The sequence below is a fragment of the Eschrichtius robustus genome, chromosome 3 (genome assembly GCF_028021215.1).
Source record: "Eschrichtius robustus isolate mEscRob2 chromosome 3, mEscRob2.pri, whole genome shotgun sequence".
Classification (NCBI taxonomy): domain Eukaryota; kingdom Metazoa; phylum Chordata; class Mammalia; order Artiodactyla; family Eschrichtiidae; genus Eschrichtius; species Eschrichtius robustus.
This window is the reverse complement of record NC_090826.1, coordinates 34,801,036-34,816,994: the sequence shown is the minus strand read 5'-3', so window position 1 is coordinate 34,816,994 and position 15,959 is coordinate 34,801,036.

Here is a 15,959-nt window from a genome sequence, read left to right as displayed (position 1 = left end):
CCAGAGGGCAGACAGCAGAAGCAAGAAGAACTACAATCCTGCAGCCTGTGGAACAAAAACCACATTCACAGAAAGATAGGCAAGATGAAAAGCCAGAGGGCTATGTACCAGATGAAGGAACAAGATAAAACCCCAGTAAAACAACTAAGTGAAGTAGAGATAGGCAAACTTCCAGAAAAAGAATTCAGAATAATGATAGTGAAGATGATCCAGGACCTCGGAAAAAGAATGGAGGCAAAGATCGAGAAGATGCAAGAAATGTTTAACAAAGACCTAGAAGAATTAAAGAACAAACACCTAGAAGAATTAAAGAACAAACAAACAGAGATGAACAATACAATAACTGAAATGAAAAATACACTAGAGTGAATCAATAGCAGAATAAGTGAGGCAGAAGAATGGATAAGTGACCTGGAAGACAGAATGGTGGAATTCACTGCTGTGGAACAGAATTAAAAAAAAAAGAATGAAAAGAAATAAAGACAGCCTAAGAGACCTCTGGGACAACATTAAATGCAACAACATTCACATTATAGGGGTCCCAGAGGAGAAGAGAGAGAGAAAAGACCCGAGAAAATATTTGAAGAGGTTATAGTCAAAAACTTCCCTAAAACACAGGAAAGAAAATAGCCACCCAAGTCCAGGAAGCGCAGAGAGTCCCAGGCAGGATAAGCCCAAGGAGAAACATGCCGAGGCACATAGTAATCAAATTGACAAAAATTAAGGACAAAGAAAATTTATTGAACGCAACAAGGGAAAAACGACAAATAACATACAAGGGAACTCCCATAAGGTTAACAGCTGATTTCTCAGCAGAAACTCTACAAGCCAGAAGGAAGTGACATGATATATTTAAAGTGATGAAAGGGAACAACCTACAACCAAGATTACTCTACCCGTCAAGGATCTCATTCAGATTCTAGGGAGAAGTCAAAAGTTTTACAGACAAGCAAAAGCTAAGAGAATTCAGCACCACCAAACCAGCTCTACAACAAATGCTAAAGGAAATTCTCTAAGTGGGAAACACAAGAGAGAAAAGGACCTACAAAAACAAACCCATAACAATTAAGAAAATGGTACTAGGAACATACATATCGATAATTACCTTAAATGTGAATGGATTAAATGCTCCAACCAAAAGACACAGGCTCGCTGAATGGATACAAAAACAAGACCCATCTATATGCTGTCTACAAGAGACCCACTTCAGACATAGGGACACATACAGACTGAAAGTGAGGGGATAGAAAAAGATATTCCATGCAAATGGAAATCAAAAGAAAGCTGGAGTAGCAATACTCATATCAGATAAAATAGACTTTAAAATAAAGAATGTTACAAGAGAAAAGGGAGGACACTAGATAATGATCAAGGGATCAATCCAAGAAGAAGATATAACAATTATAAAAATATATGCACCCAACATAGGAGCACCTCAATACATAAGGCAACTGCTAACAGCTATAAAAGAGGAAATTGACAGTAAAACAGTAATGGTGGGGGACTTTAACACCTCATTTACACCAATGGACAGATCATCCAAACAGAAAATTAATAAGGAAACATAAGCTTTAAATGACACAATAGACCAGATAGATTTAATTGATATTTATAGGACATTCCATCCAAAAACAGCAGATTACACGTTCTTCTCAAGTGCGCACGGAACATTCTCCAGGATAGATCACATCTTGGGTCACAAATCAAGCCTCAGTAAATTTAAGAAAATCGAAATCATAACAAGCATCTTTTCTGACCACAACGCTATGAGATTAGAAATCAATTACAGGGAAAAAAACGTAAAAAACACAAACACATGGAGACTAAACAATACGTTACTAAATAACCAAGAGATCACTGAAGAAATCAAAGAGGAAATCAAAAAATACCTAGAGAAAAATGACGACAAAAACACTACGATCCAAAACTTATGAGATGCAGCAAAAGCAGTTCTAAGAGGGAACTTTATAGCAATACAAGCCTACCTCAAGAAACAAGAAAAATCTCAAATAAACAATCTAACCTTACACCTAAAGGAACTAGAGAAAGAAAAACAAACAAAACCCAAAGTTAGTAGAAGGAAAGACATCATAAAGCTCAGAGCAGAAATAAATGAAATAGACACAAAGAAAACAATAGCAAAGATCAATAAAACTAAAAGCTGGTTCTTTGAGAAGATAAACAAAATTGATAAACCATTAGCCAGACTCATCAAGAAAAAGAGGAAGAAGACTCAATAAAATTAGAAATGAAAAAGGATGAGTTACAACAGACACCTCAGAAATACAAAGCATCCTAAGAGACTACTACAAGCAACTCTATGCCAATAAAATGGACCACCTGGAAGGAATGGACAAATTCTTAGAAAGGTATAACCTTCCAAGACTGAACCAGGAAGAAATAGAAAATATGAACAGACCAATCACAAGTAATGAAATTGAAACTGTGATTAAAAATCTTCCAACAAACAAAAGTCCTGGACCAGATGGCTTCACAGGTGAATTCTATCAAACACTTAGAGAAGAGCTAACACCCATCCTTCTCAAACTCTTCCAAAAAATTGCAGAGGAAGGAACACTCCCAAACTCATTGTATGAGGCCACCATCACCCTGATACCAAAACCAGACAAAGATACTACAAAAAAAGAAAATTATAGACCAATATCACAGATGAATATAGATGCAAAAATCCTCAACAAAATACCAGCAAACAGAATCCAACAACACATTAAAAGGATCATATACCATGGTCAAGTGGGATTTATCCCAGGGATGCAAGGATTCTTCAATATACACAAATCAATCAGTGTGATACACCATATTAACAAATTGAAGAATAAAAACCATATGATCATTTCAATAGATGCAGAAAAAGCTTTTGACAAAATTCAACACCCATTTATGATAAATACTCTCCAGAGAGTGAGCACAGAGGGAACCTACCTCAACATAATAAAGGCCATATACGACAAATCCACAGCAAACAAACAAACAAAAAAGTGTGTATACTATGATTTAGGAATTCCCCCTGTAGGCATCTACCAGAGTAAAGAACTTACCCATGTGCACAAGACGATTGTACAAAGGTGTTCATTGTAGTACTGTCATTGTAGGACAAACAGGGAACAATCTAAAGGTCTAAGGTCTATTCAGAAGTGGACTGGCTATGTAAAATTTAAAAGAAAAGGTTCATTTCTATGTATAGAGAATGACCTCCAGGATTTATTATTGGGTGACAAAACAAAGCTGCGGAACAATATGTTTGATATGATACCATTTTGTAAAAAGAAACACATAAAACAATGTTATCTGCACATATGTCTTATTTAAAACATTAGAGAAAGTCTGAGATACTACTGAACTGAAAATAATAGTGAATGATGGCCATTAACATGATATTGAGTGCTTTCTATAATATTAAAAGAAATTGCTCTAAGCCCTTTGTACGATTTAACTCGTTCTATCCTTACAACAACTCTTTAAGATGAAGAGAGATTAAATAACCTGTCCAAAGTCATGAGTAAATTGCCCAATCCAGACTCAGGCTTGGATACTCTAGCTCCAAGGGTTATCGGTCTTAACTTTGGTTATACATGGGAAGTGAGGACTGGGATTGGGGTGGTGGTCAAAGGGAATCATGGCCTAATTTGTAATGTGTTTATTTTTTTAAGGTGCATGAACTTTTTGAGTCAATAAAAATTTATTTAAAAAGAAATATAACAACTTACCAATTATCATAGAAGGTTAAAGAGATAACTCTTATCGCACTTAATTTGTTATTCTTAGAAAAGACATCAGAGTAAGCTTATTCAGAGTGCTTTGAAAACTGGAGATGACTACTGTCTGACATGACAACTTTCTGACACAACAATGAATAAAATGCTTTCAATTTGGAAACTACAGTATGTTAAAATTGAGATTAGGACAAAATTCAAGTACCTCTTTCTTAAGTCTTACCATAAACTATCTTCCCAACCTTCTCTCTCCCCTCCTCCTACACCTTCTAGTAGGAGAAATCCATGCTGTTTCCTGCTCATGTTTTGCTCAGTTTGTTCCCATTTAATCCTCTGCCCAAGATGTTTGCACCCCCCACCTCTTTGGTTCAGGGGACCACCAGCATCTAGTTCGATGCAGAGCACAGAAGCTTTTACTATGTGTTAATAGATCTGGAATGACTGCAGTAGAAGGCTTCTTATCCAACAGGATCAGGACTGGAAATGGAATAATTCAGTTAAACTCAGAAATCACAAAATGTCATCTATATTTACTTTAAATATTTTATTTTAACTTTGAGCATGTTTATATATATTTATTCACCAATGTTTTAATGTAAAACAACGTTGAGAATGAGTCCATGGATTGGAGCTCTGCATTATCTTTCTGGAACATACCACACTCACAGCATGCATTTTTATGATTTCCAGTTTGGGTTTCTTTAAAGTGGAGCAAGAGCTTAAACACACCTGGGAAAGAAATCTGTGTGCAGGACTTTACTTAGAATTATTTACCCAACTTTTTACAATTGTTTTGCCCACACTTATTTCAATGATAGTTTTTGTTTTTTTGTTTTTCAGTAACGCAGTCTTTATTGTCTTTTCAAAGCATTCCACTAAGTTTAAAAACAATTTAATGAAATGTTGCAAACATAGAAGGAGAAAAATAGAAAGGACACCTGTTCCCACACTCAGCTGTATGAATGCTACCATACTTGCTTCAGATTTTTCAAAAAGGAATCAATATTACAGATAGAGTTGAAACCTCCTGCACACTCCACACCGATTTCATTTCTATTCCACTCTCCCCATCCGTAACAACTAACCTGAATTCAGTGTTTAGCTTTCCCCTATGCATTTTTATACTTAGTAATATGTGTACCAATAAATATATATATGTGGCTTTGTTTTACATGTTTTGAATCTATGTATAAACTGTATCATACTGTAATTTTCTCTCATTATTATGTGTTTGAGATTTATCCTTGTTCATATTTGTAGCTCTAGTTTACTCATTTGAACTGCTGCATTGTATTCTATTTTGCAAATATTCCAAAACTTATTTATTTTATTTTCTCTCTGGTTGAATAATTGGGTTATTTCCATTTTTTTCCCATTACAAACAATACTGTAGTGATCATTCCTTCATATATCTCCTTGTATATATATATGTGAGAGTTTCTCTAGCCTAGCAAATATAACAAGAAATGGAATTTGGGGGACAAAGGGCATGCACATCTTCACAAGTATATTGTCAAATTATTTTCTAATATGGTTGTAACAATTTATGCTCTCACTAGCAGTGAGTGAGTTCATTGCTCTATATTCAACACTCATGTTATCAGTCTAAATTTTTTTTCCCAGTTAGGTGGGTGTGAAATGGTATCTCAAGTGGTTTTATTTTGATTTGCCTTATCTATAATGAGGTTCATTATCTTTTCATATGTTTATTGGCCATCCAGATGTCCTCTTCTAGAAATTGCTTGCTTCTGTCCTTTGCCCATTTCTCTATTATTTATCTGTTATTCTTGATTTGCAGAAATTTTGTTAAACTCTAGATACCCATCTTTGTCAGTTAAATGAATTGCAAATATCTTTCTCAGATTGCAGCTTGTAATTTATCTTTGTTCATGTCCTATTTTGTTGAATAAATGTTTTTAAAATAGAGTTAATCATATTTATCAATCTTTTCTGTCATGGTTTATGCTTTTGGGTTTTAGGAAATACTTGCTTATTCTGAGAAAGATTCTCCTTACGTTCTCTTCAAAATGTTTTGAAACTTTACTTTTCACATTTAGGTCTTTGTTTCACTTAGATATGGTCTTTCGTATGTTTTGGGGATAGGAACCTAACTTTGTTTTTTCCTTTCTTTTTTCCTGTATATACAGTCGTCTTACCCCAGGTTCTCTGAAAAACAGAGCCTGAGGTACCACCTACATGCTAAGGTATTGAGAGGGGCAATGCCCGGGCAGCAATAATTAGGGAAAAGGGAAGTGAGGTGTGGGAGGAAAGAAAGCAAGTACAAGTTGATATGTTACCAAGCTGGCCACAGCTTCCCAAGGAAATCCAGCTTTGGTCACCCAGGACATCTTCCCAGCAGGTTCTATGGAAGCACCACACCTCAGAACAGTCCATCAGAGAGAAGAGGAAGGTTGAACAATTTATCTTCTGCCTCCTCTTTTCTCCTCCCTGTTCTCGGTTGAAGTTTGTTCCATTGGAAGTTAAGTCACTTCTGTGTTGTTACACCAACCCAGTGGGGAAGCCAGTCTCCAGGGCTGTTATATGGTGCTTGATGCTTTATTTGAGCCTGATAGTGATGGAAAAGCCATATCCTCCATGAGTCTGGTAGGGTGGGACCTGAGCATCAGAGCCACTGTGTCTTCTGCTGTGCTGGGAGCAATGGAGGCCACACCAAAGTTGAACTCTTGCTCTGTGGTAAGACTGAGACAACTAGAAGTGTTAGGAGATGAAGAAATGTCAGTAGCGACTGGGGCTCCCAATGGAGAGGTGAGTCCAGGTGCATTATTTGGATCCTTACCAATAAATTTCCTCACTTATTGAATAGTTCATTTGTAATGCCACCTTGGAATATATCAAATCTGCATATATTCATGAACCTCTTTCTGGGGTCTCTTTTCTGTTCCATTCACCAATTTGTCTATCCCTACACCAATATCAGGCCATCTCAAACCCTGTATCTTTAAACTAAGTGGATATCTGGTGGGACAGTCTTTCTATTTTGTTCTGTATCTTCAAAATTGCCTTGTCCTTTTCCTCTTCTATATGAATTTTAAGATCAGTCTGTTTAGTTCCACAAATAGTCATATTTGGATTTTATTTAGAATTATATTGAATTTATAAACTAACTTGGGAAGAATTCACAACTTTATGGTATTGACTCTTCCAGTTCATGAACCTGATAGATCTCTCCCTTTATTCAGGTCTGAGTGTGTGTGTGTGTTTTTCTTTTTATCTTTTAAAATTAATTAATTTATTTATTTTTGGCTGTGTATGGTCTTCATTGCTGCGTGCGGGCTTTCTCTAGTTGTGGCGAGCGGGGGCTACTCTTCCTTGCGGTGCGCGGGCTTCTCATTGTGGTGGCTTCTCTTGTTGTGGAGCATGGGCTCTAGGCACGTAGGCTTCAGTAGTTGTGGCACGTGGGCTCAGCAGTTGTGGCTTATGGGCTCTAGAGCGCAGGCTCAGTAGTTGTGGTACGTGGGTTTAGTTGCTCTGCGGCATGTGGGATCTTCCTGGACCAGGACTTGAACCTGTGTCCCCTGCATTGGCAGGCGGATTCTTAACCACTGAGCCACCAGGGAAGCCCATGTGTGTTTTTTCAATTTTTATAATTTTCTTCACAATGATCTTACACATTTACAGATTGATTCCTAGGAATCCTGTTATTTTTGTCACTATTGTGAATGGGATCTTCATTCTTATTACAATTTCTGATTATTTACTGATGTTGAAAGGCTACTGATTTCTTCATATTGATCTTGAATATGGCAAATTTGGTAAACTCCCTTATTAGTTTTAATAGATTCTGTTCCGTGGATTATCTTGGGCTTTTGTATGTAATCAATCATATTTATCTATAAATAAGGACAGTGGCCTTCTAATCCCAGTTTTAAGGATTTGTAAAAATCGTGAATGAGTGTTAAATTTTGTTGGTGTCTTTTTGACATTCATTGGAATGGTCAATTTTTCTCCTTTAATCTGTTCAAATGGTCAGTAGATTTTAGGATGCTGCGTTTCCTTGTATTTCCAGGATAATCAACTTATTCTTTGTAGAAACAATCCTCATTCTTTTGACATTCATATTACATTGCTTGACATAATTTTAATTTAAATTATATAATTACAATATCAAGTGCACCTGGCATCAGTAGGTTATGAAATAAAATACAGTTGACCCTGGATAAGTATAAAACTCAAGTGCACAGCAGCCCATTACCTACCAGGATTACACTGATGGTTCTTTTAAGACAGAATGGAGAATGGAGAGTATCAGTTAAGTGGAAATCAATTAACAAAGTGTTCACTGTTTAAGGAAATCAGTGGCCAGGGTGACAAAGAACATGCTCTGTAAGTCAACATGAGTTGTCTCCATCCAACCACGTTCAAGAAATAGTTCTTGAGAAATTACTATGCATTAAGTACCATGTTAGGCAGCATGGTTAAACACAAAGGTGAAGCAGGTAGTTCCTGTTCACAAAATATTTTGCAGTCTCGTAGAGAGGTTAAGACCAAGTGCTTACATACATCACAATGAGACAGAAAGAGTAAGACGGATGTCTAAGGAGGTACAAAAGCTATCATGGAGGGAAGGTGTAACTGGGGGAAAAGAGTGATCAGGAAACGAGTTTAAGAGGAGATAGATTCTGCTATGAACTGAGAGGAGTTGGACCATTGATATCTACACCAATCGGCCGCTTTAACTGCTCCCTATCTGTTAGCAATTTCCTTGAAAGCAGAACTATCCTCTGATCTCCTCTCATGACCATTTCTTTTCTTATTGGCCTTACAGACAGATTCTCCCTCTCTGCCTGGCGTTTTCAGATGAGATGTCCACTCCCTAGTCCCTGGAAACTGTGACTGTGTTGTTTTACATGGCAAGGGAGAATTAAGACGGAAGATGAAAAAAAAATTGCTAATCAGCTGACCCTAAGATTGGGAGATTAGCCTGGATTATACTGATGGGCCCAGTGTAATCAAAAGGGTTCTTTAAAGTGAAAGAGGAAGCAGGAGAGCAGTGCCAGAGTGATGCAGCATGAGGAAGACTTCACCAGTCATTGCTGGCTTTGAAGAGGGAAGGGGGTCATGAGCCAAAGAATGCCGTCAGCTTCTAGAAACTGGAAAAGGAAAGGAAATGGATTCTCTCCTAGAGCCTCCAGAGGAATGCAACCCTGAGACACATTGATTTTAGCCCAGTGCTACCCATTTCAGACTTCTGACCTGCAGAACTATAAGATAATACATCTGCTTTGTTTTAAGCCACCAAGCTTGCGGTAATTTGTTAAAGCAGCAATAAGAAAGTATTAAAAAAAGTTAATAAAGCTGATCAGGAGAAAGAACAGGTTTTGAGGGAAAGTTTCTGGCTTTGCTAGTGCTGAGCTGAGGAGCTGGTGGTTGTGTGTGAAAAGGCCAGAAGGTCATTGGAAATGTGGGTTTGGATCTCAGAAAAGAAGTTGGGATTTGGGATTCTAGAATAATTTCATTGAGGAGATGCTTGACACCTAGAGAATGGGTGAAATGGATTTAAGGAGAAACTTTACAGAAGTGCTGTCCAACAGAAATATAACACAAGCCATGAATGTGAGCCAGATTTGCAACTTAAGTTTTTCAGTAACCACATTAAAAACATATTAAAAAACCAGATTAAATTAAATTTTAATAATATATTTCATTGTACTCACATATCCAAATTATCATTTCAACATGCAATCACTATAGAAATTATTAATGAGACATTTTACATTCTTTTTCTTGGTATAAAGTCTTTAAAATCTGTTGTACATTTTACACTCACAGCATATCTCAGTTCAGCACATCTATAATTAATTTCAAGGGCTCTAACCGTCATGTGGCTAGTGGCTACTATATCGGACAGTGCAGTTTAGAGAAAGTGCACAAATAATGGAGCCTTGAGAGACTTCTGCATTTAGAAGACAGGAGGAGGAAAATGAGCCAGTGAAGGAGTAGACAAAGGTAGTGCAATGTTTCAAAATCCAAAGGAATTTTACTTAGGAAAATGTAGCGGGGGGAAAAGCATCACATGATTTCTTCAATGCTCTGGCTCATTCAACTCTTACATTTTAGAGGTATTCCCCCTGTCTTTAGTGAAGCTTTACACTACATTTTCCTTTGCTCTGCCTTTAATAGTCTCATATATACATCTAGCCATAAATTTAGGGGCTCAGATATAGGTGGCTAGGGATAATAGGGTGACTGGGGGAAGAAGAAAGGAGAACTAAAGTGGTATGAGGTTGTTGGAGGATGTGATGATTTGGAACAGGTGCCTGGTGGGAGTAAGCTGGAGATCGTGTTGCCATAACAACTGATTATTTCATTGGCTCAATGACCAGTTGCCATGGTGACAAAATCTTTGTGTCAGCGTGACATGGATCCCAAGGGAGAGGATGCTTGTGCAAAGGACCCTTTGCTCATTGGTAAAGCTTTTATATTTGCAATAATTTCTGCATCATTTGATGAAACCTCCCCCAGGAACTTCAATGAACATTGATGTCCTCCCTCCTTCTTCCTGTTCATTTATAGTAATCATTGCTTGCAAAATGCACACATTTTCATTGTTCATGTTCTATATAGTGTTTCCTTATCTGATAGTCTTTAGTTGTTTTTTTTTAATTTATTTTTTTAAAGATTTTTTTGATGTGGACCATTTTTAAAGTCATTATTGAATTTGTTACAATATTGCCTCTGTTTTATGTTTTGGTTTTTTAGCTGGGAGGCATGTGGGATCTTAGTTCCCCGACCAGGGATCGAACACGCACCCCCTGCATTGGAAGGTGAAGTCTTACCACTGGACCGCCAGGGAAGTCCCTTTAACTGTTTATTAATTTAACTCTTTCTCCTACACAGATATAACCCTGTTGAAGGCAGGGATCATATAATTCAGTTGTGTTTTTAAAAGACCGGGGGTTAGTGGAAAAAGACAGACCTTTGGGAGCCAGACATATCTGTGTTTACTTACCACCCCTGCTTCTGCTGTTTGCCAATTGTGTGGCCTTAGGAAAGTCATTTTATCTTCTTGAGATTTCATTTTCTTCTATAAAACGAGGATAAAAAAACTTGCACTGTGAGATTGTTGTGACGATTACAGATAACCTATGTAAAGTAGCTGGCCTACAGTGGGGACTCAGTAAATGGTCCCAATTATTATAATATGGTGCCCAGCCCATGTTGGTACTACTTGATGAGTAATAAGATAATGATGACAGATGATAGGATAACAGTAGGACTAGATTTAATCTTCAGGGTCCTTAAAGTTCAGTTGTCCTATGGTGGCCCAACTATATGTCAGCTGCAGTCTTAACTATCAATCAAAGTTATGCTGATCATAACATCTTGGGAGAAAAAAATTTAAAGTATTTAATTAGGAAAAATGAGAGAAGAGATAACCAGGTATTTTGTGCCTCCTGAGGGAAGAACATACTGCCAATGAACTAGTTGTGTCCAAAACAAAACAAAACAAAACAAAAAATCACACATGAATCTAATTCAGCCTCTAGATCCAATTACTGATTTACAGGAAACACAGAGGGCAGAGCACATGTTAAAAACCACCACGGGGAAGCAATCAGCAAGATCCATAGTGTGAGAAATACTATAGGAAAAATAGTGTAGTTTCTTCAACAAACACTTTGCAAGAAAAAAAGAGCAGAGAGGGAACTTATAAATTACAAAAGATTTAAGGGTTTTGTAATGGCATAATAAAATGCACTGTGGTCAACAGAAGTTGCTGAATGATATGTAGGTTTGGAATTCCATGTGGAAGTCTAAGGAAATACATGAAATATACACCCGTTTAAGAGACAAAACAAACAAACAAAAAACCCCAAAAAACAAAAAGATGTAAGGGACATATCATTAATTTCCATGCATTATTTGAACCTTGATTCAAACAAATATTTTAAAAATTCATAAGGTGATTGGAAATTTGAACACTGACAGGATAGGTCAAAGATACATCTTGATACCAGTGACTTTAGAAATTCTCATTAATTTTTAGATAAGAAAATGGTATGTTTTAGTAAAATAAGAGTTCTTATCTTTTGGAGAGAACAGTTTTTAAATGTGTGTGTATTGATGAAATATGATATCTGGAATTTGCTTCAAAATAACACAGATGGGACAATGTAAGTGTGAGGGTGGGAATCTAGAGGAAACAAGATTGGCTACTACTTGGTAATTGTTGAAGCTGAATGATGGCTATGAGGGTTCATTTTGCTATTTGTTTATTTGCACATCTGCTTGAAGTTTTTCATAGAAAATAAAGAAGTTTGGAAAAGATTAAGGAATCATATTTAAAACATCAAGTGCATTCATCCAAGATTGTATGCACAGTAAAGATGCTCAGATGTAAGGAAATACAGACTATTCTTTGGTACAGTTGTGGACAAATGTATTATGATGGTTTAATGAATAAATTAATGTATATTTCCCCTAGCTAGTCCTCCAAAGTGCGGTTTCTACATTGGACACATCAATGATATTTTTCTATTTCAAATTACAATCAGTATCACTCACGATGTTGTAAGTTATATTTCTAGAAAAACATTCCCTGAGAGGGAATGTGCGGACAAGATGTTTTTTAGGGGGAGGGTAGAGAGGTGTGCTTTTGTGATCAGTCCTAGTCGAGGAGTGAGTAAAGAGGAGTGGGCAGAGGAAGGAGTTGAACAGTGATACAGTTGCCAAACAGATCTCATCTGAGCCAGCCCCCCAACCCCTTGGGAGCTCAGGAGATGGAAGGGCTCTTCCAATATGTCCCACCTTGAGCAGTGGGGCCAGGCCTTTATGCTTGGAATCACCCTCCTTACCGCAACAAACTTGAACTCATCCTTCAAGGCTGAGGTCAAATATTTCTGTGTCTGCGAACTCTTCCTTAAAACATCCATCCCCAGTCAGATCCAATTCCTTCCTCCCCTCTTCTTTCTCTATGAACCATACAGCGGAATAGGAAGAGCTCACATTTATAACATTTACTACGTGCTAGGTGCGGTGTTAAGGACTCTACATGTGCATTTGCAGTTGATACTATTATCCGCATTTACATATGAGGAAACTGAGTCTCAGAGTAATTAAGCAATTTTGCCCAGCTAAAGTCATTGAGCTAGTGAGTGGGATTTAGCGCCAGGCAAGGGAGCCCATACTTACTCACTTACCACTATTATTCACTTATCACTAGCACAAACTCAATCACTATTATGCTGGACTGCCCCCTAGCTACTGCTTTTCTCTTTGTACTCCAAGCCCTGAGCACAGTACCCAGCCTAGAGTTAGCATTTAATACATGTTGACTGAATGAATGGAAAGTCATCTGATCAGCATTTCTAGTAAATTTCATTTTAGAAACAGATCAAATCCAGATGCAATTTGATCCGGCACAAGGATGACATATTTCAAGGTAACAAGGAGCAAGAAACCCCACTAGAAGGACTATGCTTGGCTCTACTCAACGTGGCAGAAAAAGAGACGGATGCGGGGAGTGGGCATGTAGGCCATAAATTAACTGCTAAATGGTTAAAAAGGAAAAACTGTACTTAGGTACTTGAACATAAATTTTGTGTTTGTGTGTGCATATGTGTGCATGCAGGCCTTTTGTCACCTCTTGCCTTGAGAATCATTACAAAAAGAAATATTCCACATTCCTTTTACTACACTGAATGGTGGGGGAAGACACAAAAGTGGAGATGAGAACCTATAAGGAGCAGTAGAAGATACAGGAATTATAAATGTTTCCATTATATAGAAAAACAACTCTTCTCCTTTTCCATTAAAATATCAGAATCTGAGAAAATACACTTGGACAATCAGTATGGGATATTAGCAAAAGGAAGGATTTGGAAGCCATAGGATTGAGGCTCAAGTCTTTACATTGCTATTTGCTGGCAATGTGACCTCAGTTTTCTTGCCTGTAAAATGGGGACAACAATCTCTAACTTTTAGGATCATTGTGGGGATTTAGTAAGGTAAAATATTACTTCCTTTTTCTACTTCCTGTTCTTGATGGAAGCCATTGTTCCCACCTCTGAACTTCTATAGACATCAACATTTTGCCTGTCTTGTTTCATAGATCTCCCACACATTCTTTTTTTCTGGGGTATTTCAAAGCAAATCTCAAACATGTCAGTTCATCTTAAATATTTCAATTGCAAGGATTTCTGTTATTTTACACCAAAAGAAACCCCAATGTAATCTCTTGGTGAAAAAAAAAATAATTGTTTTGCACATCTTATTCTGTTTGGTTAACATATTAAGGTTAACCCTAACAGGTTCACTGGATCACTCTTCATTTCTGTGCTTTGCGTTAGCCCTTTGAATATACTAATTATGCCTAGCGTTGTTATACTTTGGAATTAGATGCATGTCATATTTGCAGTATCTTAACTGTTTGAGTGAGTGGTAGTAACAGGTGAATCTCTTCCTGGTTTTAAAACATTGATTTACAAATCTGGGCAGTCCTAATTCATTTGCAGGACTTTTTCTTTCTTCTTTTTTTAAAAAACATCTTTAGTGGAGTATAATTGTTTTACAATGGTGTGTTAGTGTCTGCTTTATAACAAAGTGAATCAGCTATACATATACATATATCCCCATATCTCCTCCCTCTTGCGTCTCCCTCCCACCCTACCTATCCACCCCTCTAGGTGGTCACAAAGCACTGAGCTGATCTCCCTGTGTTATGTGCTGCTTCCCACTAGCTATCTATTTTACATTTGGTAGTGTATATAAGTCCATGCCACTCTCTCACTTCGTCCCAGCTTTCCCTTCCCCCTCCCCGTATCCTCAAGTCCATTCTCTAGTAGGTCTGTGTCTTTTTATTCCCATCTTGCGCCTAGGTTCTTCATGACCATTTTTTTTTTTTTTAGATTCCATATATATGTTTTAGCATATGGTATTTGTTTTTCTCTTTCTGACTTAATTCACTCTGTATGACAGACTCTAGGTCCATCCACCTCACTACAAATAACTCAATTTCGTTTCTTTTTATGGCTGAGTAATATTCCATTGTATATATGTGCCACATCTTCTTTATCCATTCATCTGTTGATGGACACTTAGGTTGCTTCCATGTCCTGGCTATTGTAAATAGAGCTGCAATGAACATTTTGGTACATGACTCTTTTTGAATTATGGTTTTCTCAGGGTATTTGCCCAGTAGTGGGATTCTGGGTCGTATGGTAGTTCTATTTTTGGTTTTTTGAGGAACCTCCATACTGTTCTCCATAGTGGCTGTATCAATTTACATTCCTACCAACAGTGCAAGAGGGTTCCCTTTTCTCCACACCCTCTCCACCATTTATTGTTTGTAGATTTTTTGTTGATGGCCATTCTGACTGGTGTGAAGTGATACCTCATTGTAGTTTTGATTTGCATTTCTCTAATGATTAGTGATGTTGAGCATTCTTTCATGTGTTTGTTGGCAATCTGTATGTCTTCTTTGGAGAAATGTCTATTTAGGTCTTCTGCCCATTTTTGGATTGGGTTGTTTGCTTTTTTGACATTGAGCTGCATGAGCCGCTTGTAAATTTTGGAGATTAATCCTTTGTCAGTTGCTTCATTTGCAAATATTTTCTCCCATTCTGAGGGTTGTCTTTTGGTCTTGTTTATGGTTTCCTTTGCTGTGCAAAAGCTTTTAAGTTTCATTAGGTCCCATTTGTTTATTTTTGTTTTTACTTCCATTTCTCTAGGTGGTGGGTCAAAAAGGACCTTGCTGTGATTTATGTCATGGAGTGCTCTGCCTATGTTTTCCTTTAAGAGTTTGATAGTGTCTGGCCTTACATTTAGGTCTTTGATCCATTTTGAGTTTATTTTTGTGTATGGTGTAGGGGAGTGTTCTAATTTCATTCTTTTACATGTAGCAGTCCAGTTTTCCCAGAACCACTTATTGAAGAGGCTGTCTTTTCTCCATTGTATATTCTTGCCTCCTTTATCAAAAATAAGGTGACCATATGTGAATGTGTTTATCTCTGGGCTTTCTATCCTGTTCCATTGATCTATATTTCTAATTTTGTGCCAGTACCATACTGTCTTGATTACTGTAGCTTTGTAGTATAGTCTGAAATCAGGGAGCCTGATTCCTCCAGCTCTGTTTTTCTTTCTCAAGATTGCTTTGGCTGTTCAGGGTCTTTTGTGTTTCCATACAAGTTGTGGAATTTTTTGTTCTAGTTCTGTGAAAATTGCCAGTGGTAGTTTGATAGGGATTGCATTGAATCTGTAAATTGC